The sequence below is a fragment of the Elaeis guineensis genome, chromosome 10, assembly GCF_000442705.2.
Source record: "Elaeis guineensis isolate ETL-2024a chromosome 10, EG11, whole genome shotgun sequence".
Classification (NCBI taxonomy): Eukaryota; Viridiplantae; Streptophyta; class Magnoliopsida; order Arecales; family Arecaceae; genus Elaeis; species Elaeis guineensis.
Window position 1 is genome coordinate 24,114,483 of NC_026002.2, and position 18,908 is coordinate 24,133,390.

At 34.6% G+C, this 18,908-nt stretch overlaps 1 long non-coding RNA gene across 1 annotated transcript; it reads left to right on the forward strand.

Moving 5' to 3' along the window:
- Positions 1–355: 355 nt before the first annotated feature.
- LOC140852027 (uncharacterized) lies at positions 356–15,151 on the forward strand. Its single transcript, XR_012134930.1, has 3 exons — positions 356–1,244; positions 3,073–3,161; positions 14,935–15,151. It is a non-coding gene; the product is annotated as an uncharacterized lncRNA (long non-coding RNA).
- Positions 15,152–18,908: the final 3,757 nt, after the last annotated feature.

An 18,908-nucleotide genomic window follows, 5' to 3' on the forward strand; every position in this document is an offset into this window, starting at 1 on the left:
CTTAAAAAGTACCGCAGAGTACTGTGCATAGTTAGATGCCGTCCATCATAAAATGGATAGCTGTCCAAACTATCCAAATATCTCTGGGATTTATGTATTCTTTTTTTTTAATTTTTTTTAATGCTTGCACGCAACTGTCTATTTTAAAATGAATGATGTCCAATCATGTACAGTACTCTACGATACTTTTTGAGTACGGCAAAGGATCTGGGCCCATTTATGTAGAGATACAGGAATAGAGGAGGGAGCTAATTAAAGCAGTGTGACAAGGGATGGTGGGGGTTGGGTGATGGACCTTCCTATTAACCACAACCATGCATAGCTCGTTCCGGATAGGGGGATCTCCTCCCTCTCCCACACTCCATTAACTTATGATTACTACATACTGAGAGCCCAGCCACCATTCTTCTTTCCCCTCCCCACCTATCTATAACCAATTTGATCCATCCACCAATCGCTTTGTTTTGATCCCCTGCTTAAATTTGCTTTGTTGATGTGAGAGGTTGAAGCTGCCAGCATGATCTGGTCATCAAACACCGGTCCGGATCCACCAAGATATCAGCTCATGGTTTGGAAGATACTATGAGCATCTCTCCTATCACAGTGTGGTACAAGTAGAAATATAGATAGAGAGAGAATAGATAGCTTTGATATTTCTTGTTATTTTTATTTTATGTGTGGGTTGCTAAGATATGGGTCACCATATACATGTTCTAGAACTTGATTGGCATGTAATCTTATAGATGAGAAATGGAGAACTATGTAGAAATACAAATAGATCAATAGATATAGATACTCGATAGACCCTAAAACCGTAAAGAACATCATCCAAAATTCATAGAAAGTATATTGATGGATGGGTGGGAGGGAGAGAGAGGGAGGCATGTGAATGGATAGGTTGTTTCAGATTGTAGGAAGGCATGGAGAAATGGTTCTGACTTGGGAGCATCTTTAACTATTGGGAAGCATGTAAGAAGGTAAGTGAATAGATATAGACGATAGAGAGACAATCCTCCTTTCCTCCCCTCTCTCTCATGGGGATCTAGTTTGCAGAATGGAGTAATTTTGGTTTGTAGAGTGCATTAGTTTCCGTCGATAAGATTGGAAACATGGGTTGGACTCCATCAGATCATCTTGCAGCTTCAACCACTCACTCATCAACAGAAGATCACAAAATTTTTCTTGAGACTGCTCATTCCATGTCTGCTTACTCTCTCATCAACTGCAAAATCATACTCAAAAAGGTTACACAAGTTTTGCTTATTTTACTTTTTCTTTTCTTTTTCATGTACACAATTTACTTTAGGTAATGGCCTTTTTTATCTCTTCGTAGGCTTCAGAATTGCAAGTTATGCTATTGAATTTTGCTCTGAGTATATCTTCTCTATGTGAACCATGGAAATTATCTTCCCGGCTAACAACTGCGGTAATTATCATATTAACCAGGTTAGAAAACATAGACGGTCAGACATGTCTCACACATAATCATATTAGAGAAGTTGGCTTTATACGGCAAAATAAATAGTGAAAGACATGAACAGAGAAGTTTGAGGTCAGTGTTCCCTTATCACTGTCCTTGGATTTGTTTTACATGTCACAAGATGCAAGCAGACCAAATTTGATATTCCAACTGCCCCAACATTCTTCTAAGCACCACCACCATACATATGTAGAATAGACTATACAGTAGGATCAACACCTCTGTCTTCACCTCCATGTCCTACAGAATGAATGGGTCAGAGGCATGGCACATTTCACAGTGCAGATAAGATCTCATGTCATCTCCACCCTACCCACACATATCACCGTAGATTTACATGGTAAGAAGCCTAACAACTGCTCAGGTCTTCCCATGGCCTTGAAATAATCCAAAATTACGACCACAGAAACTTCACGACAAGTTTGCCTGCTCTTGCATCGGCCTCCTATATTGTTATAAGATTCTCATAGATGTGTACTGATCAAGAATCTTATCCAAAAAAATTAATTGGAAGATATTATTTAGGTTTCTTATTTCTATATAAGTATTCAAAATCTATGTACTAAATAGCCAATGTGCAACTAACATACCTCCGTGTAGTTCGTATATAATCCTTCTGTTTAAATCTTGGCATCGATCCTCACCAAACTAGAGGTTTAAATTCATTCAAATCTAATCATAAACACAATAATTGGGCTGACCCATGTTGTAGTTTCCTCTAATCCATATGGGCCATAGATCGAGTTTTCTCTAATATAATTTATAACAATCTAGGATTTCATATGGAAAGACTAGCCGAAAAGTATTATTTAATTTTTTTTAGCCTTATATAAGTATCCAAAATCTATCCAATGTATAATCAATGTGGGACTAAATGCACGTCTGCATGATCCTTATAAGACATCACAATAAACTTACACTTCCAGAAAGATGAGTGCTACTTTTGTGTCTCCCACCAAACCTAGTTAATAATCAATGATGTACGTGTGCGTGCATGCATGCATATTTATATGAATGCATGTATCTGTATATGTGTGCATGTGTGTGTGTAGAAGTTATTGCTCATGCTTTATTTTATTAGTAAATTTCCACAGTAGAAATAGTTAGACGAGAGCTTAATCAAACTAGAAAAGAAAGGATGTCTACAGTCTCTTAACTCACTTCCATTTATGAACAATCGACTAGTAGATTACGGATAATGGGTGAAAGTTAATGCTGAGATTACATAGCCATGTTGATCATATATCACAATGTTAGATGACTAATACAAAGTAACATACTTTTATGTTAATGCTGCAGAACATATTTCTATGAGAAATCCTCATTGAATTATAACTGAAATATAATATAGTACAAAATAGTTAAACATATTATAGTTTGTATACCCTTATCTGTTTAAACCAATAAAAGTCACTTGGAGCACCACCTTAACCAAAAAAAAAAAAAGTCACTTAGAGCACTGCTAGGGTGCATGCGTGCTCTTTTTTTTTTTTTTTTTGATATAAACCCTTGTTTTCCATATAATATTTCCAGAATTTATTATCTCTGCATATCATATTCAATTTTCAACCCCATGATCTGTTGTTTTTTAGTTATTTGATTAGGTGAAAATGGTTTTGAGACAATGTTACACTGCAATCTTCTACAAAGTGAGGAGGAAGAAAAGGGATATCTCCAAGTGGTAAGAGAATGCATATTTAACATTTTTAGAAATTCAAGCCAAAATATATATTTAGGCTTTCTCTCTTTTTTTTAAAATAAATATTTATGCCTTAATTTCTTATTATGAAATGACAATACCATGAAACGTAGAAAGGAGAAATGCTAGATGGACATGTTCATTGATAAAAATTTTACATAGGGCACCGGTGTTACTCCGCATGTGCAACTAAATGTTCTGCTCCTTGCTCAAGATGTATGAAGGTTTTGATGGTAGACTTGGCATAAGGCATTTCTGTAACCATATAATATTTAAGGAATGGTATTTTTAATATATGGACAATATATTTCTCTCAAGACTTTGTGAGGTCAAAACCATGACAATTATTCTACTACCATAACAAATGTGTGTCATGTATTAGATGTGTCGGGGATTGGATCTATAGCTTAAGCAGCCTTTCTCAAACCAGGTTATGGTAATCGAAGGTATTTCCAGCCAAGGCCAACTTGACGTAGATGTCCAATTCACCAGCATATAATTAGTAATATGTCTCTAATAATTTGTTCCACACTTCCTAAGTCTTCGTTTCATTCTTTTTTATCCTAGGTCTCCAAATATCTTTTCTTGTTATAACTCATTGTTTCTATTAATTACAACCAGTTTACCGAAGAACTATATATGCCCCTAATTGTTAGGTCATGATCCCACATTGCACTTCTAGAAGCTTCGAGTAAGCTCACGGATTAGTATGTAGCTTGTGGTCCACTTGCATCAAATTTATTTATGAAAATTTTAGCTTCCAAAAATCTGCTCACAATACCAACTGCATAAACAGTTTTAATACTGTTGATATTATCATCAACCATAAGCAATCCATGTGCCTTCGACCAAAACTTTCACTTTCTGTTCATACTAATTGATGAATGATTCCATTTGCCTGTCCTTTCTATTGTCATAAAACAATTTGAGCCACCTCCTTGTGTTTCTCTCATGTTACCCTGCCGTTTTTCGTAATGTTCCCTTCGATCTCTACTGTTTATGAACTAGAATTGTAAACCCTTGTAAGGCACTGTTTATATTAGTTGAAGCAAATTTATGCCCACAAAGCTTGGCCATTATGAAATCACCAGCTATAACCCTTTACGAGTGCTGGAATTAAGACTTGGTCTTTCTTTACATCAAAAAAGACTTGGTCTTTCTCCAATATTTATGATGGAATCATCTACGAAACGGTTATGGACAATCCCTCTGTAGCTTTTTCAGCAACTCCAATAATTGGCTTGGACCACTTTTTTGGTAAACGCTTGGAGTACTTGAAATAGATCTAATTGGAGAAGTCAAATTTCTGCAATCTTCCATCACCTATGAACGGATAAGACAAAATCTAGAAAGAATAATCTCTCTTTTATGGTGATCATGGAGGTTATACTGCCATCTTTATTCAAAGAATAAATTACAAGAACATCCCCTCCAATTTAACCCAATTTTACTTACACCCCCTGTATTTAAAAAATATTAAATGGACCCTTCTATTTAACAAACTATTCCAATATGGCACTAACATTCACTTAATTGCTGACGGCATTAGCTTATCATTACAAAAAATGAAAATACCCTTCTCTCGTTTGAAATGAATTTCGATAGCAACTCTCCCAATTCCAAGGGTTATTCCTTTTGCATCCCTTGCTTCTATCTGCTTTTCTCTGACGAAATTTCGGTGACAACCACCATCCCACCCTCCTATCGAGTCCGGTAGCCCCTCATCCTCTATGCACAAGTGTGGCAACCTCTCAAGAACTCAAATTCTCTCCACCATGGTAGTGAAGAAGGATTTTCTCTTCTCCTTTCACCGGTTATGCCTCTTTTCTCAAAATTTGTTCTTATAAAAGCATGATTTTAGTGAATATTATATTGTTATTTGTTTCTTTACAAGCCAATCTAAATTAAGACCTCATAACCATATACTTAGATATAGAATTTAGATTTTTCCTTGCATAATGGTGCAATGCCATTGACTTTTGGATATGGTATCATATTTTAATCTTTATTTTTTGCATACAATATTCATTGATACATATTCTGTAATGGTCCCTCTTATCTATAGTCGTTACTCTAATTATTCCACCATCCATTGATAAGAGATTGTCGTCCCTCTGTGCGCATATTGTGATCTTATTTTTATTGTGCATATGCATAAATAATTATTGTTGGACTGATGTGGTTTGTTGTAAGTATTTTTTTTTAATACCCTTTGTTGTGGTTCCACTGTGGACTTATGTCATGTCTTTTTTTTGTCAATGCACAATTGAAGCATGGAAAAGTATCCAAACATGTTCAGATTCAGTTTTTAAAGTATGGACTGATTTTTCTAACATTTTAAAATTCGCAATGCTTAGTTAAAGCAGTTTTTGACTACTTTTTGGATTGATGTTCCATGCTTTTTGGGCTGTTGTTTGAGTTTGTTAATATTGGAAGCATTAAAATTCTTTTTGGATCAATGTTTTAGTTTGTTAAGCATTGCTTTTTCGATACCCAATGACTCTATTTTAGTTTTTTCAACTAATATATATATATATATATATATATATATATATATGAACTTCATGTATCACAGTGAAAGCAATTTTTTAACCACTTTTTGGATTGATATTTAGTGCTTTTTGGGCTGATGTTTCACTTTCTTAAGCACTACTTTTTGGACTGTTGTTTAAGTTTGTTAACATTGGAAGCATCAAAATTCTATTTGGACTAATATTCTTAGTTTGTTAAGCATTACTTTTTTGATGCCCAATGACTCTATTTCAATTTTTCAACTAAAAGTTGAACTTATATATGTATGGACTTCATGCATCACTTATTCATTATTGTAGGAATAGATAGTGATTTCTTTATTGTACAGGTCCACTATAGTGGATCAATCAAATACCATCCGAACTATTACTACAGTAGAGGATACGTCAGATACTTTGATAACTATGATCCAAATAGATTTAGTATTATAGAGCTGGAGGATATGCTAGATCAGTTAGGATATATAAATTGTATTCAAATTTATTACCTCATGCCTAAATGTGTATTTGAAAATAGCTTGAAGGAATTAAGATGTGATGCAGATATTCCATGGATGTCGCTTCCATAAGAGGGACTAATATAGTGCAAGTATATATAGAGCATCGAGGGGATGCAGCTACTTGTGTCACTTTTGGTGCCGCTCAAGAAGTTACTCCAACTATTGCAGAGGTGCCTCTAGTTACTACATCTCCTCCAACTATTGCAAAGATACCTCCTCAAGGGACAGTGAGAACCAGTTAGTAGATATCAAGATCACTACTGTAGAGATGCTCCCTATCAAGGAAATAGTTGCATCCACACCAAAGACCAAAATCAAGAGTGGCATTAAAAGGATTGGTGGAAGAAGTCCACCTACATTTGGAAGGTCTATATATAGTTGATGAGAAACTGAAAGAGGTTGCAGCTGCCACTTTGAAGCCTATACTTGGTAGTGGCAGTATTAGTGATACATCACTGAGTCAGCTAAGTGAATCAAACGATGATAATGATGATTTATTTGATGAGTATATAGATAGAGATGTTATCGACAAAGAGTTGAGATCTTGAATATAGCATTCTTCTCTCCATAGAAGAGTTGGTTTTTTTTTGGAGAGAAGTAGCCTAATCATAGGAAACCATAGAGTGGTGATAGCTCTCATCTCCGCAGCTTGAGTAGTGATAGTGATTCAGATGCTGAAATTCGATATTCTAGTTATTCTAAATTCAATAAGCCTACAGATATTAAAAGAACTATCAAATTTTCGATTGCAATGAGATTTAGCAATCTACACAATTTAGAAAGATACTACGGCTTTATAGCATACAAGAGGGTTTTGATTTTGTATACAAAAAGAATAAGCCAAGTTGAGTTACTACTACATGCAAGCATCACTGTGGATGAAAGATTCATGCTTCACGAATATAGAGAAAGAATACTTATCAGATAAAGACCTTTCAATCTGTGCATAGTTACAGAAGATAATTTCAAAATCATAATATCATATCCAAGTTTCTAGCAGAGAAGTACCTTAAGGAGATTAGATCCGATGCAAAATAGAATGTCAAGGGCTTCAAAGAGCAAGGAGGGATGTAAAGGTTTCTATTTCGAGATCATAGTACCATAGAGCCAAGATTAGAGTACTAGAGATTGTTCAAAGGAGCCATAAGGAACCATATGCCCACTTGTGGGAGTACTACTAGATCATCAGGCAAACTAAACTTGGAAGTACAATATTGATGGATGTCAGCAAGCTAATGAGCCTAATCAACCTATCTTTAAGAAGTTATACTGTTGTCTTGCAACATGCAAATATAGCTTTATCAAAGATTGCAGACCTATTATTGGACTGGATGGATGTCACTTAAATGACTTATTTGAAGGACAGCTCCTAGTTGCAATGGAGAATGATGGTAAGAAAAATATATTCCCTATCGCATGGGTCATGGTCAAGGTAGAGATGAAAGATAGTTGCAGCTGATTTTTGACATGCTTATTAGAAGACATTGGGCCTTACTAGAGCATAGTTGGACTTTTATGTTGGATAGATAAAAGATCAGTTTATATTGTTCAATACATTACTTTTAAGTACTTAATTATTCATAACTTGTTCACCTATTCAATATTTGTGTAAGATCTTATTGAGATCTTTCAAACTATTATTCCTAGCATAGAGCATAGAATTTGTATGCGATAGTTGCACACCAATTCTAAAAGCATTGGATTCAAGGGCAAGAATAATAGAGATGCCCTTTGAAAGTGTGTTGGGATGACCATGCTTCATTACTTTAAAGCTGTCATAGAAGAGATGTGACACTTTCATGAGACCATATGGTAATGGCTCAAACAATACCCACCTGAGTTATGGTCAAGCAAGCCTTGAGCCCTAGAAGAAAATCCAGCATGTTGTTTAACAACATATATGAGTCCTTTAATAAGTAAATAGTGGATGCTCGAGATAAGCCTATTATTATCTTATTGGGGACCATCAGGAGGCTTTTGAGGCAGCAGTTCCAAGCTAAAAGAGAAGATTTGGACAAAATTATTAGCCCTCTTTATCCTAAAATTCAAAAAAAAAAAATAGACAGGGCTAAGTTGAAGGCTATGGACCGCTACTTATGGGTAGGAGGCCACAGATTTGAAGTTGAGCATCACAATGATAGATTTGTTATGAACTTAAAAGAGAGTATTTATGGATATAGGGTGTGAAATTCAACTAGCATCTTATGCTGCCATGCTGGGGCAGTTATTATATTTGTTAAAAAGGATGTAGAATACTTTGTCAGTGCATGGTGCACTAAAGATATATTTTTTAAGGCTTATGAGCAGATGAGCCGGTTCTAAGTATAAAATCTTACCTATAGATAGAGTATCTTATTGTGTCCCCCCTTCTTAAGGGCTTCTCTAGATAGACCCAAAAAGATAAGAAGAAAAGAAGAAGATAAGCCAAAGGATTCTAGTAGAATCAAAAGAAGGGGTACATCCTTAAGATGTGGAAAATGCCAATAATGAGAACATAACTCTAGGACTTGCAAAGGCTCTAGAAAGGAGAAGGCAAAGAAAAAAGAATAAAATATTGTATCTAGTCAAACCAAGAGCCAAGTTAGTAGAAAGAGAGAGATCACAGGTATTATGCCTCATTTATAATCAATAATGGACTTAACTGATATTTGTTTATGTTTCAGTACTATTTTTCAAACTCAAATGAGTAGGATAACAAAGAAGATAGCTGCTAGCTTTATCCTACACCATCCCATGCTTCAGCCAACAGTGTGGATGTAGTGGCTAGCAGCCAGTGGATAGCAGCTTCCCAGCTTCTCTCCTCCCAGCCAGCTGCCTCCCAACCTCCCTCCTCCTAGCTAGCTGTCTTTTAGCCTCCTTCCTCTCAACTAGTAGCCTCCCTTACTGCATCACAACCATGACTTGCAATCTCAGAATTTTAATCAATATGACTCTATCAAAAGCTTGCATCCAGCCTCACAGAAGCACATCTCAGCAGCAACAGCTCTACTTTTGATATAATGCATTTGGGGTATCGATTTGAGTATATCAAGCTTTTGGGGTGATACCTTTTGTGTTTATATAATGTACATTTTATTATGATATCTCGTGGTACCTTCTTTATTATGTGATATCTTGCGATACTTTGTGTTTATCAAAAGGTTTGATTGATTATGATATCTTGTTATACAATGTCATGCATTATAAAATATTGTGATACATTTTGATACATTATGATATATTGTGATACATTGCTATAGATTGTGATATAATATGATACATTCTGATACAGTGTGATACAAGATAGCTTACTGTCATCAATTATGATACATGATGCTTTGATTCTATTTTTGGGCATTACATAGTAATATATTGAGAAATTTTTAAAATTTTATTTTGATTTATCATCTTGTGTTGAGTTGGCTATGAAATTGAAAATAGCAAATATAATTGGATGACATATAGGTTCTTTATAGGTTACATGTATCTACTAATGTATCTTTATTTACCTTTTTATTTTAAAACTACGGGGTGTATATGCGACTAGTTAAAAGTATAAAGCGTGTAAGTGGAACACAGGTAGAGTTTAGTGGAGGTCATCAAATCTTTCAAATTTTGAGGGGATAAGATTGCGATATTCAGAAAAGAACAGGGATGCCACCGAAACTTCATAAATTAGTTCTTTCCATTACTGTATAGTATTCTTACTTCAAGTAATTAATTCTATGTTAGTTCTCTTTTACTATACCACTAGTTCTTACTTCAAGAAATATATTGCTTACCCATATGAATTGTTATTCTTAATTGAGAAAATGCATTACATATTTGTCTTTTTACTATGCCCCTAGAACTTACTTAGGACCAAAATGCATCTGTAGAATGAATAATGTAATAATTCCAATGAGCATATATGCTGACAAATTAGAAAAAGATTTCTCATTACATAAATCATTAGAGATTACAAATTAACTTAGAAATATCTCCAAAACAAAACATCCACTTCTGGGACAAACCTCAAATATTCAACCAAGCATACTTAGTACATTTAAAACTCGAATCCGATTACATAAAAAGCCATAACAATCCAATATGCTATCATACAATAAATAGCTCATTTGGCCCTTCTTTTATAGCTTAAAATTTGATCCTCAAGCTTTCTATTCCATTGCAACAATCTATTAATAACATCCTTGTCCCTTACATCGAAAGGTAGATTATGCCAATGGAAGTAATCAAGCCCCCATTTACTTGGAAAAATAATTTGGGGTGGGAGATCAAAGCCAAAAATCGAATAATAAACCGAAAATGAGGGAAACGGCAACATATCTCGTACATCCCCCATCCAAAGGAATGTTAGCCAGGATTTCCACCGATCCATAAGGTCTTCAAAAAGCGATCTGGTTCCACGGTGACAAAAATCGACAATTTAAGAGGAGTAATTGGAAAAACTTGATTGGAAAACCTCCATGGTCTCCTTCTCCCTCTACAACTCTCCCTTTCCTTCTCGGATTTCTTCTTCTCCATCCATAGCTTGATTTAGTATTTTTTTTTCTCCATCTAGCTTGATTTAGGACTTCTTCTTCTCCACCGGATTGATATAGATTTCTTTTCCTCCCCTTTTGATTTAGGATAATCGGCATCCAAAATCTTAGATCACGTAAGGCATGTGCTTTGAGTTTTTTGGTGCTATGACCAACACCACACTAGCAACTGATAGCAAGAGTACTATTGTCATTTTATAAAAATATGGTATTATGTCAAAATCACGTGACACCATTCGATTAATGAAGATAAAAAGTAGGACCACATTGGGACAGTTCGTTAAATAGAAGGATCAATTTGATACTTTTTAAAGTACAAGAGATGTAAGTGAAATCAAACTAAATTTGAAAGGGTATTCCTATAATTTGTCCTATTCAAACTATAATATACTAGATGTCCAATCAGAACCCCCCACTCTCTCTCTTTACTTTTTTTCCTTCTTATATGTAACAGTGGTATTCTTTTCATTGAGTTTATGATTTGCAGTCTTGACAACTATTTACCATTTCCACTATTGCCATTTATAACCCATAGCTCCATTCACTGTTCATATTTGCTCAGAAGGGAGACCATGCGAAATCCTAACTCAAAGATACCCAAGCAGAAAAAGAAATGGGAGAATGCTTTTAACACAAGACCAAGGCTGCAAATAGGGCAGGTTGACCTGTGACTCGACCCGATCCGATCCGATCCATTTAGATCCGATCCGAATTGTTTTAAAGGATCCGTAGATCTGGATCAGGATCAAAAATTAAACTCGTTTTATTTTCTAGATCGGGTTTGAGTTTATTGAATTCGGACCCGATCCGACACGACCCGCAGAAATGTTTGGATTATTTTGGATCTAAAAATAAATGATCCGATCTGATCCGATCCGATCCGAACCCAATATACGGCCCAAATATATTCTAAGGCCTATGCTTACATGAGAGCAAAGTTAGTACCTTTTATTATCAAAAGTTCCAATTGGAGAATGCTTTCACCTGTCATACTCTTTTATCACTTAAGGACTACAAGGATAGTTTGTAAATCAATTTTTACTTTCAAGCCATTAACATTCTTAAGCTTGCCATTCAGTGTCCTTGCTATACTAATTTACGGTGAAATGTGGATTCTAGACCATTATCATCTATCTGACTGTGATTAGTCATCAAGATATGTATTAAAACTGAAGGAAAGAATGCATAAAACACTACAGAATATGAAGTTGACTACTATTTCTTCTCCTTCATTTGTCACCATCTCTTGATGTGGCACTCTGTTCAAATGTGCCTGTTACCAAGTGAAGTGAGGTATTAATTCAAGAAAGCCATTTCTACAGGTCCACCTAACAAAACTCAAAGACCTGATATTACCTTCACAAGCTAGTGCTTCCCCGATAGAGTGAACGGACAATTGTAGTCTGACCTGGATCCGACCCGGATTCGATCCAAATCTGAATCGGACTCATATTTTATAAATTAGAACTAGATTATATATAGAGCCGATCCGTTCTGAATGATCCATTGGATCAAAAAATTTGATCATAGATCCAATCTGATCTAATTTTTTATTGGACTGGATCTGGATCTAATATCAAGATCCGATCAAAAAAATGAGTTGGATCGGGATTACTCAAGATCCAGTCCGATCCGACCCATTTACACCCCTATGACAAGACCGAATACTGCAATAATGAAGCTTTTCATATTCATCGCAATAAAAATACTAAGCAAACACAAGAAGGGCTCAAACATACATACCAGCTTCATGGTGTCGCAAACATGCCAAGTTTTTCTGTGTCTGTGTTGGCAGATAGCGTGCACAGGCATGTGGTAGGAGAGGATGCAATCATGTTGGTGACAAAAAAGCCTAATCCGACATGTGCATTCCCTCCCTTGCCTCAAAAAGCTAAGGCAGCGCATGGACTCCAGTGTCTAACAAAATATTTAATAACATCCATATGTTTGTAGTTAATTGTGAAAACATGTTTATCATGGCTCTTTTTTGTGGCTTGTGATTTCACACAATACCCACTGTCTCACCTTAAAAAGCTTAGGAGATAGCTTTCAAGGGAACATGCCATGCCTCCCATCAAAAGACAAATAATGCTACCAATGATTCTTTGGGCAACTTCAAATGAACTATGATGATTTCAAGCTCATAAGATTACATTGGAAATTGCAAGACTAATTGTAATTACTTCTAAAGAAACGTTTGATATAGGATGATCCATCTAAGATCAAGAGTGCTGTGGATGAAGATGATGAGACCGTATTTAGTTGCACCATGATGATCTTATGTGATAGTGATCTCAAATCACTCCCACTCATCAAATCATCATTTAATCTAGCAATGCAATACTCATCCTTAATATCAGGAATCCAAGATCACCTCCGGATAGTAATCTTATACTGAAACTCAAAGACAAAAATATCCCTTAGACTAGCGAAAAAATTGATAAATCAATACACTGCTAATATATTATATTAATATCATATATCTAATATTATATTTTATTGATATTATATATTATATTTATGATATATATTACATTATAATATATTATTAATCATAATATTGTTATATAATAATTAAATGATAATTTTAAATTAGAGTAAAAATATCTTATTATACTTTATATTTATCTAATAAAAGTACTTAATACATTATTTCTATTTGCCTTATTTTTCTAATCAAAATAAATATTCATATTAATAAATAATATATTATAAGTATAAATAAAAATATTAATTCTACAATAAAAATTAATATTATTTTTATAGGATTAATAATTTATAGGACTAATAACTATATTTTTATAAAATATATTAATTATTAACATATTAATAAATATATTTAATATTTTATTATAATATATTATATGATTAATGAATATATTTTTATGAAATATATCATGGGCAATTTTGATATTTTATGGTTAATGACCTTGAATTCCTATAGAATATCAAATAAGTTATTTATAGCTATCTAAGGATCTTTAATAATTAGATCATGACCTACCAAATATAGTAATCTTAATCAATAGAGATCAAATCACCATATGATTTAGATCACTAGTGATCTTAGATTACCATGGTGATTCCATTTGGACCACCAAACACCACCTAAAATAGCTTAGCAACATAATCATACCAAAAGCCGATTGAACTCAACATGTGCACTTGATTGAATCTACTTTCACTTTGTCTCTCTTCCGCTGAAATTACTGGAATGCTATTTGTACCACACTTCACAGCGTATGTCATAACTGTTGTATATCGCATATTCATCAATTTTCTTGTATTATTTTTTTATCACTAACACATGACTAATCATCTCAAAAGAAGATGCTTCTCACGATGATATCATTACAGTCAGTTTAAGAAGCATATAATAGTCAGCTTATCAGCAATAACTGGTACTTTTGTACTAGAAAAAAGCATTTTTCTGTTTTATTATATATTACAGATTATTTTAGCTACTACATGAAAAGTTTTCGGCTCCAAATGCCGAGTAAATAATAACGTTACAGAAACCTTTCTCTAAAGCTAATTACTGATCCTATCACTTTGACTCCTTCCCGGCTTACCACGGTTGTCTTGAATGATTCAGATTAGTAATAGTAGTAGTAGTAGTAGTAGTAGTAGTAGTAGTAGTTTGACAATGTTCATGAATGATTAGAACATGCCTTTTGAGCCAGAACTGCAAAATAATTTTCAAATTAATTTGTAAGTCAGTTTAATGTAATAAAAAAGTCTACAGAAATTCAGTAGCTAAGTTAACAAAAAATTTTAGTCATTATATACCTCCATTTCAATTAATTTCCATGGAGGAATCTCCAAGGGAAATTTTAATCTTGGTTTGAGGAAATAATCTATAGTTCAATGTAATGCAAAGTCTTGGTCTCAAGAGATGCAATGCAGCACAGGCTAAAAGTAATTATACAGAATAAAATTTAATTGTGGCACCTGTTCAGCCATCAATTATAGCACCTGTTGAGTGCATAACAACGAGCCAATAAAAATTTTTAAGAATAACTGCCCATTTATATCTGAGTCATATCCTAAATAATGAATGGCAAACACCATCTATCGGATTGAAGTGAAGATTACTTTTTATTGAGAAAACCCATCCACAATTGCCAATAGTTCCTCCCTGCATCTTTTTTTCTCCTATTATCGAATTCCTTAATGTTTAAACCACAATTTTTCTTGCCTTCAGTAAAATCTGATGAGAGCAACCACGGATGGTGCCATGCTAATCTAAAGCTGCTGCTAAGAGTGAGGAAAATCACAAGACTGTCTTCACACTAGTTCACAGAGAAAGAAAACCACTCTTTCATCTGACTATAATTGTGTTGGCCATCAAATTATGGTGGCTCTGAGCAACTTATGCAAGTATGCTTTAGTGCTATACATAACCATAACCACTCACTATAGATTTCCTCTTCTGTTTTTTTCCCCTCAAAAAAATGCATGATCATCAAAACATATACATTTACCAAACGGAAAGGCATCTTAGGGTAACCATGGTCAATGCTTAAGCTACACTTCACAAGAAAAACTAATCCTTTAATAACAACCCAGGACCTCAATCAAAAAGATTAAGCATAAGATATTATTTAGATTTTTTTTGATCATATATAAGTATCCAAGATCTACCCAGTATATAATCAATGTGAGACTACACACGTTCACACACCTTCACACAATTTTTATTATTTCAGAAATTCAGAAACAAATGGTCAAGAAGAACAACCCAGCACTCAAAGAGCAAAGCCTAGATCATTAAGCGAATGACTCATTGACCACAAGCAGTCTGCCAACAAAGCAGGTCCAGGAGATTGTCGCAAATTCTTGCGCAATTAATATCCCAAATCATACTACCATTATACTCAAAAGAAGCTTCACTTGGAAGTAGAAAAATCACCCCTCAGTGTTTCATGACTGTAACAATACAGCCACCAAGGTTGTTTGGTAAAAGCAAATCGAATGAACAGATCAAATGGAAACTAGTTTGTGCAAAGAGGAAAAAGATCCGTGGCCATTAGAAAGGCAACTACTAATTTGGCTAAAATGAACAAAATTCAGAGTTTCTGTATTTATATGGGAAATGATCAGAAGGATTTGAGATTTATCCTCTGCATTATATTTTGTTTCTGAGTTCACCTGATGCTGTCAGGTTGCATTGGTTTAAGCAGAGATCGATACTGGTGAGAGACTATATACCTCGTATGACTTTTCTAGGATGATCATAGATTGGTAGGAGCACACCAAAAGCCATCTCCAGGAGTATAGCGTTTACCTGAACAGATACAACACGGCAACATTGCATACTGTGCATAACAATGAGAAGATTGAGTTAAAAGACAAAATATAAAGAAATATCTGTCCAAAGATCATTGAGTGAAGCTAGAAGCATTCTTTGATGAACAGCATCCGCTGATCTTATTTTCCACCATCCAAAATCAAGTTCCAACTCTTTTTAGAGAGACCTTGTTTCCCTCCATTTCAAATTTACCACTGCGTAAGCCGGAATCCATCAAATTTCATGCTTGCCAAGAGCAGCAATTAATGTTGAAATCATTTGTCCTCATCACTAAGCCTAGCAATTATATGACATTAATTATGCCCATTAAAGTTTAAATGCAATAATAGAGGACCAGCTGTCTAATTCACTGTATGGCAAATGACACCATCTTTGTTCACTGTTGATCTTCCTTTTGGTAAAATTACCTCCAATGAGCTTCCTCTCAGGCTTATACTATGCGCAAGAATTCCAGATGCATACAGCTGATTCAAGTAGGTTTACAGATCGATGGTTTGCAACAACCAACAAATTTTTTGAGTTTATACCATTGCTGATGAAGCCACAGGTACAAAATTTTTTAGCCAACATCAATCAGATTTTCGTACCTCTGGAGGATGACAAGGATAATATTATACTGAGGTCATGGTTTCAATCTTGCATGCTCATTTTAAAGTAAAAGGGAAAAAATGCAAAAGGCTCAATGACAAATATATAAACCTGTAGAGAGGATGAATCAGGCTCATGGTTCCAATCTTGCATGCTCATTTTAAAGTACAAGAAAAAAAAACGTAAAACGTTCGATGACAAATATATAAACCTACAGAGAGGATGAATCAGGATTCAGTAATCCAAATGTATCATGGGATAATGCTTGTTGGTAACATTGTAGGGAGGGCCTAAATAACTAATAGTGGACAGTTGAGTCTTGGTGGCAATACTGCGATGGTAGGATTCCACCAGAGAAAATTGTAAAGAAAGTAATCACGAAAAGTATGCTCATGTATTTAGGCATTTTCATCTTCTACTGATTAGTAAGAAGTCTTCTCCAATGCTTTAGCATAATCAACCATATATATATACAAAGTTCCATCCTGCAAGAAACATTTTATCTTTCACTCTGTAGGACCACTGGATTCAGTTATAACATTTCTATTAGTTGGTACTACTAATATCAAGTTAAAACATCTATAGGTCAGATATTCAGTCACAAAAAAGCAAGGCCCAAAATTTAGCTAATATTTAGATTCGCAAGTACAAAGAGAGAGAGAACAAGAAATAAGACAACAAAATCCCCAATTTCTCTAAATGGTGATGCTCCATCTACCATCAAACACATCTTTCTTGTAGCCACTCTTTTTCTGATTTTTTTTTTCATAGCATCGAAGTCTCTCTGACAAAATTTTTTCCCGATAGTTTTCAAAGATCCAAACCATATAAGAATTTAAAGAACACAGAATAGATTGTTTTTCCATGAATCGACACCTAGATAGTCAACATACACTACCTTGATTCTTTTCCCTCCTTTTGGTCTTCCTCCAACCTATACTTGACATATAACTAGACTATATTCCTTTTATTGTAGAGGCAATTAATCACACAACCGCACATTATTGATGATGACAAACCAAGTTAGATTATTCTCATGGCTTGAAATTGCAGGGACCATAACACCACCAATAGTTGGCAGTGACATTGACAAGGCCAACTTACTCTCTGACTCCTCATCCTACAATATACCTTGCAGCATCAAAATAAGAATCGCCAAATTTCCTTCCACTTGAATCATAGAATTTAAATGGAAGACTTCTCAGCACACTTGAAGAATATTAACATCGATGCAACTCAACCTGATCTGCAAAGTTGTTCCACTTATCTAAATCTTTCACTTGAAACAAGAGTAACAAAGGAAGCTACAACATTTCTTCTAGATGATTTCTATGCTGAAATACTATTGCAGACATGAAAAAGTGTATAATAGATGTAAGAGCATATAAGGTTCAAGATGCATTTTTACATGCTCAGACAGTTTCATTCTTCCACATATGACAATCAACACTAGTCATGACCGCTGTAATATACGTCCTTTATAGCAGTTGACAATGTCAGTTCCGTCTCCCTTCAAAACTCCATGCAGTAAGTGTTCTGATTGTCTCTTTTACAATTTGTTTGATGGATGTATTAATAGTACACCTCTAAATCAAATGTTCTTTTCTGAGAGGTATTGACTAATAGTTAAATGTGACTCATGGGAACACATTTCCTGCAAAGAACAAGCCAAAAGCACATTCTAAAGGAAATCTTGTTGGCGCTCAACATGCTTCAAATCCATAAGAAACACACTAGCTCATTTGATAATAGCAAGCAACCATACGCACACCTCCAGGGCACAAAGGCAAGGGCATCCATGCATCCATGTTCATAATCATCATATGGCCCTATTACACCTTTATAAATGTCAAGATGACAATGAGCATTATCACAATTCACCTCAAATTATGAGTTTTATTTACAGCAAGCGTGGCACGTAAATGGCGGACTCCACATTTATTGTTTATGAATCGGTTAAGATTGTTGTCTATTATTAGCACTATATCTCATCATTTATATTTGCAGTTGGTTATAGATTCATTTGAGTATTATACCAACACCAGTAACATAAGTCCTTTCCAGTGCAAAGAAAAAATGTTCCAACAATCCAATCACAAATATGCCAAAAAATTTTATAACATGTTTTTATGATCATTACAGTAAAATACATTCCTGAATGACCCTTAATTTTATTCTGCATTTTTTTAAAATAATCATTTCCTTGGGTCTAGGCAAATCCAGCCAGTTCAATTATCAAGCATCTAACACAGGCTCTAAAAATTAAGGAGATAGTGAAT